Source organism: Archocentrus centrarchus, chromosome 24 (assembly GCF_007364275.1).
Source record: "Archocentrus centrarchus isolate MPI-CPG fArcCen1 chromosome 24, fArcCen1, whole genome shotgun sequence".
NCBI lineage: Eukaryota > Metazoa > Chordata > Actinopteri > Cichliformes > Cichlidae > Archocentrus > Archocentrus centrarchus.
In genome coordinates, this window is record NC_044369.1 from 35,044,421 (window position 1) to 35,053,638 (window position 9,218).

Here is a 9,218-nt window from a genome sequence, read left to right on the forward strand (position 1 = left end):
ACGGGCCAGGGCCTCTCCTCATTTCTAAACTTTACAATTATGCCAAGACATTGTGTTGACATCCTCAAAACAATGCGTTTTAAGGTGCATGCTCGTTTTCACACCTGTTTAGATTTCATTATGGGTGTGTGTGTTGCATTGAGTTGTTTCTTACTAGCTGGCACAGTGGGAGGAATCAAAGGACAACAGGTATACCTGTCACAGCCCTTCGTCTGTGACCCAGTGTTGTCAGATTGGGGTTTTCTACTTGGTTTAAATAAATAAATAAATATCACTGTTTGAGTCGTCTGTTTAAATAACAGGCACTATATTCTATTCTGTTCTCTGTCTGTGCAAAGGCTGTCAGTACAGGCTATATTCTGCAGAGTAGCGTGGCACCTTGGTGTCAGGGGAACTTTGTTCTGTCCTGGGAATGCATGAGGCCACAAACTTCCAGAGCAACCTGAACAACACGGCAACTGATGCCAGCAAGGAGATTTTGGATGGAAGGAAGGAAAACTTGCTTTTATGCAAATTATGTTTATTCCCCCAAAGCTTATGTCCACACGCTTTACAAGCACCCAGTAATTGGAACAACTGAACCAAATGGTAGAGGGAACAAACTTGGTGCATAGAGTCAGTGCATACTTAGTAATAAATACAGCAATTAAAAATACAAATTCATGTATACAATTTGTTAAATTATTAAAGCCACAGATAATAAAAAAAAAAATCACAGCACATTTTATAAAAGCAGTTAAGTTGAAAAAGAAGCTGAAAATGAGTTTCACTTTTTGAAAGTGGTGGCTGCTCTCTGCAGTAACTCTCTCCCTGGTAAACCACAGGTCCCCTGTCCCTAGAGTGATGGTAAATGGACTAGTTCTTATATAGCGCTTTTCTACTCAGTATGAGCACTCAAAGCGCTTATACAGCCTGTTTGCATTCACCCATGCACTCCCATTCATACAAGCACTTCCATTTTTACAAAGCTAAGTGCTTTTTTTTTTAATTAACTAACACTCACACGCATTCATACTCCGACAGAAAGGTCGGAGAGCAACTTGGGGTTAAGTATCTTGCCCAAGGATACATTGGCATGTAGCCTGGAGTAGCCAGGATTTGAACCGCTGACCTTCCGATCAGCAGGTGACCTGCTCTACCTACTGAGCTACAGCCACAGTGATGCAGCCATGATCTTTCCCAGCTCCAAACAACAGGAGAGATTATATACAAAGGTGAACCCCGCTGACCAGAAACCTTTGCCAGATCTTAAGCCGTTGCATTACTTACTCCCAAAGCATAAAGAAGTACAGGGAGCATAGAATGGTGTGAATGGCTGAAGTTTTGGATCAGCTAGCATGTGCACTTACAGTAAACATGTGCCTCAAGGTAGGACCTTTATCACATGTGTTGCCATGATCATGAATTGCAACTATGTTTATTACAACCACTTGAGGACAGAATTGACCAAGGGTGTGCCAAACTCCGGCTGCTTAGTGTTCCAAAATAAAAAATAAATTGTTATTTGGCCCTTTAAGTTACTATTTTGATATTTCACTTTCCCCAGAGGGTTAAGCTCATGCCAGTAATAACATTTGAAGATTTCAGAAGAAGGGGCAGCACGGTGGCGTAGTGGTTAGCACTGCTGCCTCACAGTTAGAATACCATCTGGAAGGCCTGGGTTCGATTCCACCTTGGCCCAGGCCTCTCCCTCTCTCTGGGGAGTTTGCATGTTCTCCCTGTGCTTGCGTGGGTTTCCTCCGGGTACTCCGGTTTCCTCCCACATTCCAAAGACATGCATTTACTGGGGTTAGGTTAACTGGCTAATCTAAATTGCCCATAGGTGTGAATGAGAGCATGAATGTGAGTGTGAAAGGTCGTCTGTCCCTCTGTGTTGGCCCTGCAACAGGCTGGCGACTTGTTCAGGGTGTACCCTGCCTCTCGCCCTATATAGGCTCCAGCCTATCCCAGCTGTCATAGGGCGGGGCATAGAGGCAGGGACCCTCAACAGGACCCGCGACCCTTAACAGGATGTGCGGAAGCGAATGAATGGATGGATGGATTTCAGAAGAAGACAGCAGAGGTTACTGAGGTAGTGCAGAAGGAAAAATGCAGCGACAGCTAATCCTGACAGAAATACAACATGGAAGAGGAGTCCACACACACACACACTTGGACAGAGAGGCACACAGCAGGGGAAATCAAGGAGGAGGACATGACAAAGAACTGAACTGGACACAGACTATATATACACACCAGAGGTAATGAGAGGAATGACAACAGCTGGGAACACAGGTGAAGCTAATCGTTCGAACGCTACAAAGGAAGCAAAACAAAACACAACACACAGGGACTAGAAGACTATGAAAATAAAACAGGAAGTAACACGAACATGATACCCACGCAGAATGGACACAACATAAAACAGGCTTAGGGGTAACGCACCCTAACCATATATATATATATATATATATATATATATATATATATATATATATACGTGTGTGTGTGTGTGTGTGTGTGTGTGTGTGTGTGTGAGAGAGAGAGAGGTGCTTGTAATACATTGTGGGAACATGATCCGCCATGGAGTCTTTTGCTGTCTGGGATGAACAATCCCGTCCAGTAGGTGATGGTAATACACCTTTAAGCGTTAATAAACCCAAAAGAAGAAGAAGTAGCAGAAGACTTCCCGCCTAGTTACGGAGTTTGTCTCAGCTTCTTTGGCTCATCCAGAGGTAAGCGTGAAGCTAACTTTAATCTGAGTTCAGTTAATCTGGAGTGGAGCTCCTGAACGAGGTCTTCTGTTCAGTTTATTGTGAACACGTTGAGAGAAAAAGTCTCACTCCATCAACTCACACTGCTGTAAGCCAACAGGAAGATGCTAACAAAAGTTAATGAAACTAAGAGAAGAAAGACTTAAAGGTGCTGACTGTAAGCAGCATTTTATTAGTTAGGCCCTGGGGCTCTAATAACACAGGACTTCGGTGACAGGAGCATATTTTCAGAGCTTTGCAGGCAGTCCTCTAATTTTGCTGTTGTGAGTCTGTGTAAAAGTAAAGTTGACTCATCAGGAGCATCCGCTGTGAGGGACAATCCCAGCTCACAGACTTTGGTGACACATCAGCCAGCATAAATACAGTGGGGAAAAGAAGTATTTGATGCACTGCTCATTGTGCTAGTTTTCCCACCTCCAAAGAATGGAGAGGTCTGTAATTTTTATCCTAGCTACACTTCAACTGTGAAAGACAGAATCTAAAAAAAAAGATCAGAAAAGCACATTGTATGAATTTTAAATTATTCATTTGCATTTTATTGCATGAAATAAGTATTTGATTTAATAGAAAAAACAGAAATGAATATATGTTACAGAAACCTTTGTTTGCAGTCACAGAGGTCAGACGTTTCATGGAGTTCTTGACCAAGATCTTCTCCAGATCTTTCAGGTTTCAGGGCTGTCGCTGGGCAACATTGAGTTTCAGCTCCCTCCAAAGATCTATTGTGTTCAGGTCTGGAGACTGGCTAGGCCACTAAAGGACTTTGAAATGCTTCTTACAGAGCCACTCCTTAGTTGCCCTGGCTGTGTGTTTCAGGTCATTGTTGTGCTGGAACACCCAGCCACGACCCATCTTCAGTGCTCTTACTGAGCATGACCCCATCCATCCTCCCTTTAATACGGTGCAGTCGTCCTGTACCCTTTGCAGAACTGCACCCCAAGTATGATGTTTCCACCCCCATGCTTCACAGTTGGGGCGGTGTTCTTGGGGCTGTACTCATACTTCTTCGTCCTGCAAACACGACGAGTGGAGTTGATACCAAAAAGCTCTATTTTGGTCTCATGGGACCACATGACCTTCTCCCATGCCTCCTCTGGATCATCCAGATGGTCAAAATTAAAACAGGCCTGGACATTTGCTGGCATGAGCAGGGGGGACCTCGCGTGCCCTGCGGTACTGTATTTTAATCCATGACGGCAGTGTGTGTTACTAATGGTCATCTTTGAGACTGTGATCCCAGCTCTCTTCAGGTCATTGACCAGGTCCCCCCGTGGAGTTCCGGGCTGATTTCTGACCTTTCTCAGATTAAGCCTTACCCCATGAGGTGAGATCTTGCATGGAGCCCCAGACGGAGAAGGACTGACCCTGTCCCTGGTGTCCTTGGACAGCTCTTTGATCTTGGTGGAGATGTTGGAGTGATTGACTGAGTGTGTGGAAAGGTGTCTTTTATACAGGTAACGAGTTCAAACAGGCGCAGTTAATACAGGTAATTAGTGCAGAATAGGAGGGCATCTTAAAGAAAAAGTAACAAGTCTGTGAGAGCCAGAATTGTTGCTGGTTGGTAGGTGATCAGATACTTATTTCATGCAATAAAATGCTAATTACAAATTTAAAAATCATACAATGTGATTTTCTGGATTTTTTTTAGATTCTGTCTCTCACAGTTTTCACAGTGTACCTACCATAAAAATTTCTGACCTCTCCATTCTTTGTAGGTGGGAAAACTTGGGCAAAATCGGCAGTGTATCAAATACTTTTTTCCCCACTGTATGTGGTCTTTGCATAAAGTGTGGATGGAATCGTGGACCTGATTCTACTGGGGCCTCTCGGCCAGGTCATGTTTGTAAATGAGAACTGGTTTTCAAACCTTTTACCTGGTAAAATAAAGTTTACAAAAACCCCAAAAACCCTCCACCTGAAAACTTCACTTCTCGTTTTTTAGGGGTCATTCACAAATATTGACATTTTCCAGAGCGTACATCATCTACAACAATATAAATACCAGCAATAAGTTTTTGGGCAAATACTGGAAATCAGTTTTTGGCACAAGCACATGGCTATTCAGATGACAAATCACTCTGCTGCCACTGTGTACAGTGTGGCAGTGTGTACATGCAGTGCAGTACACATTCACATTAAAATTCAAATCAGTTTATTGCACTCTATAAATTCTAATATATAGGTATATCTGTTAGTCACAGGGTGCACCCTGCATCTCGCCCTGTGCCAGCTGGGATAGGCTTCAGCCCTCCTTTGATCCTGAAAAGGATAAGCGGAAGAGAATGATGGATGGATTTTTATTAGTGCAACAATACAATGTTTTAATAGATAGGAAAGACTATATTTAATACCAAGATCTACAGAAGTTTTCTAAACCAGGATGTGTTTTTACAGAACCCCGCAAGGGACATGGGAGAAAAAAAACACAAGGCAAAAAAGAGACAGATGTACTTTTGTGAGATCTCACATACACTCACACACTCAGCTTGAGCTTTTATATTATGAATATATATATGATAAACAGGTGTGTGTCCTCCATCACTGTGGTTGTTTATGAGCTGAGTGGCTGAGAGGAGAAGGGGGCGGGGCAGCACTGTGTGTGTTTGTGGCGATCAGTGAAGCAGTGATGGCGAGAGCGAGACAGTCAGTCAGGTTCATCCTTCGTGCCTGTACAGTTTTGGCGCGGTGACGGCCAACATTGAATTATAAATTAAAGGCGACTTTTGCTGCAATCTTTCAACATCCTGATGGACGCTCCCATATCATGATTAATGTGGAAGCGCACGGCCTTAATTAAAAAGTTTTGCGAGATTTCACAAAAGTAAATCTTTTTTTTTTTTTTTCTCATGTCCCTTGTGGGGTTCCATAGTTTTAATACTTCCTAGTACATTAAAATGCCAAAGAACCAGGTGAAATTAAATGTCATGAAAAAAGATCAACATTTTCTGAAAAATGTTATGATGGAAACAAGAGCTGGTTGACTCATTTTTATTTCAGTTCTGACTCTGGGCTTCCAAAGGTGATGATAACCATCACCGACCATGAACTATGGACCTGGAAGTACAGCAGCAACTTCTGCCAGTGTGGTTGTGGCCATTGCCATTGTCATCATGATCACTAGAGTCATTATCTGCTACCGCAGAAAAAAGAATGAAGAAGAGTTTGGCAGTGAAATATTGGTGGATGAACTTCCTCCCAATAAATGGCATTCCATTAAGAGGAACAATGTAGGGCCTGGGTCTTTGGAAAGCCTCCAAGGCAATATAGAGGTGAGAAAATTAAAGGATTTTTTTTTTTTTTTTTTACATGTAAAAGTAAAAGAAAAAAAACAAAAACAAAAAAGTTCAGTAGCTCATGATGAAATTAGAAGTTGGGTCTGTTGTCTGAGATATCATCTTTGTCTAATGTAGCACCAATTCCTAACTGAAGTCTTCTCATTGCATGCTAAAAACTTAACATAGTCTAAGTTTAACCTAAAATTGTCCAATCAAGTTATGTATTGGTCACAAGGTTCATTTGGGTGTGCATGAGAACATGGAAGAGAACACACACACCAACACGGAGGACATTGTGAGTATCTGTCACATACGTATGCAAAACATATCTAAGTGTAATTTACATTGTATGATTGATAAATGATAATGATACAACTGTGTTATGCATTATTCCAAAAGACACATCTGACCATCTATGAGAACATGGATGTGAGTAACAGTGAAATATGCATGCAAAATACATCAAGTACATGTTTGTCTCATGATTTATCTGATGCTAAGGCAACACAACTGTCACCTTTTCAGATCTAAAATAGCAATTTAGTTTACAGTTCATAATTTGGTAGCCTAAACCGTTGTACCAGGGGAGAAAACTTGAACCATTTTGCCACTTTTTGTAAGAGTAAAAAACATTTCTTCCAGTGTGCACCTTGAATTAAAAATAATCATGTTTTTATCCTTAGGAGCTGCTCTCCCATCGCAAAGTGTTGGATCCATGAGATGCGGTGCAATGGTCCGTGGTGAAGCACTGCTGAGTATTAGTGAGCAGGCTTTATAGATTAACTTGCATGTAATTACAGTAGATCATGTAAATCCAAATCATACAGAACACTATCCATTTTCTCTGCAATAAGTATCTTAATACAAAAATCAGAATGCAAATTCTTTTCATGCAGAAACCCCTGAAGACAGATGTGTCAGAAACTGATGTCTGCAACCCTGATGGGAGGGCCCATGAAAACAGTGAGGTTACATTGTTAGTGGGAGTAAAAGCCAGATTTCTGTCTGTGCCCCTAAAAAAGGGATTAATAAAGTTTAATCTCTTGACTCTTTTAATCTTTAGGAAGTGAGTTTTTTTCTTTTCTTTATTTTCACACTTTATTGATGATCATATGTTTTCTTTGGGCCAGGACTTGTTGGTTTGACTGGCTAAAGATATCGGATTTAAGACTGAAACCTCAATTGTCAGAGTACAGAGGAGTCAAGACTCACTTGTGCTATTGGTGTGGATGTTGTTTATCCTGCACCAAATGACATCATAAAAGCTAAACTTTTGAGGAAGATTTGTGGGTCTTGGTAGATTTAATTGAACTATAATGGGCAGATCCTCCCTGCTGTCAAAGACACATTGAGTACTCTCTATTTTACATATTTTTTGTTTTATATATGAGAACAGTCACAAGCTTGAAATATTTTTTTATCGTTTCACTTTTTTGTTACAGCCAGAAAAGATGGAGGACTCAGTCACAATGGATGACCAGGACATCCAACTGCCACATCCTTGAGGACAACCAGATTGTTCATACTGTTCCTTTATTGTTTCACTGGTGTGTTACAACCAAAAAGATGAATGATTGTGTCATGAGAGAGGATAAGACACTCTGTCTGGCTGTAGTCAAACATTTTTGGCAGTTTGCTTTTCTTCCACTCTGCCACTTCATTTTGTATTTTGAATATTTTTACATGTTTATATGATGTAGTGATGAACAATCACAAGGATTTCATGTTTCAAAAATGTTTAACTGCAAAAAAAATGTCAGTGGTGCCACTGCCATAACTTTTGGCCACATCCTCAGGACAAGGCTCCTTCTGTTTTTGATGAAGAACTCAATGCACTTGTTGATTTCTAAATTCTAAATGTTGAAATAAAATATAGACACTTCAGATATGTGGACTGGAGTTTTTAAGGAGTACATAAGGAAACATCTTAAAAATTTAGATTTTGTAAGATTTTAAAACCTTTTTTGAAAATCATGAGCACATAACCATATTTCCTAAAGTACTAGTTATCTACTTAAGTACTGGGTCAAAATCCATCTTTGCTTTGAGGTTTTGGGTCATTCCATGTGCAGTAAAGAGAAGCTGGGTGTTATAAACCCAACATACCAATGTGTAGGGAGATGTTGGGTGTGACCCAAAGACAATAAAAAATAGAGTCTTGTATTCAGATACTAGGTTAAACCCAAACTCTCAGTATAATACCCAACATCTCTTCACAAACCTCTTACTCCTAAGTAGGGTCTGTATTGAGCTGGTGTGTCACATGGCTTGACTGTGTGTTGGGTCTCACTTAATGTTGTGGTATTGAACCCATCATTTCCATTTAAGGCAAGACTGGGTGAGGCCCAAGACACAGATGGACTGCACACACTGCAAGGACAACTTGAGTATAGGTGGGTCTTGAGTGAACACAAAGTAAGATGTAACAAGACATTTTGTCCACGTTGCTCTGTATGTGTGTGTGCTTGTGAGTATGACAGCCAGAAACTAATCCCAAAGCACCTTACCCAGTGGACTAAAATTGGGGTCAGACTGAGTTCCTTCTGCCCCTTTACATAAATCAGCATGAGCACACCCATATTTGGCTGAACAGGCATTGGTCTTATATTTCCATATGGTGATTGTCACAGTGGCTGCAGAAACTGGCCAATGCCTTTTTAACTTGGACATAAAACTCTTGGCTTTGCAACATATGAGACTTGGCTTGAAAATAACAGTGGGTCACTGAATTGGGCCAGGAAGTATTGGGACCCCTTAAAAGGAGCTGGTCCAGGAAGGTTGTGCTTGGTAAAATTTAATTCCCGCTGTGTCAAGTGGACAAGTCATGTAAATGGACACGTCATGGGTCCTAGTGTTCAGATAGACCACAGCTTTATGGCCAAACAGGCCTCAGTCATACACATGCAAAGCCAGAATGTTGGTCACTTACTTAGGGCTTAGGGCTCTGAGAGGGTGCTTATGGTTTAAGCTGATCTTCAGATAATTGTAGCTTTTTCTCATGTTGGGGTTTATTTTTTTACCCAAAGAATAAAATGACAAATGCTGAAAGTGAACTCCAGGAAATTAATTAATAAACAGTGGCTGAAGTGAACAACAGACAACTTAATAAATAGATAAATACATTAGAGAGAATGTGCCACACTAACTTCCCAGTCTCAGTTTATCTTAACCTTAAAGGTCTTGCCACAGT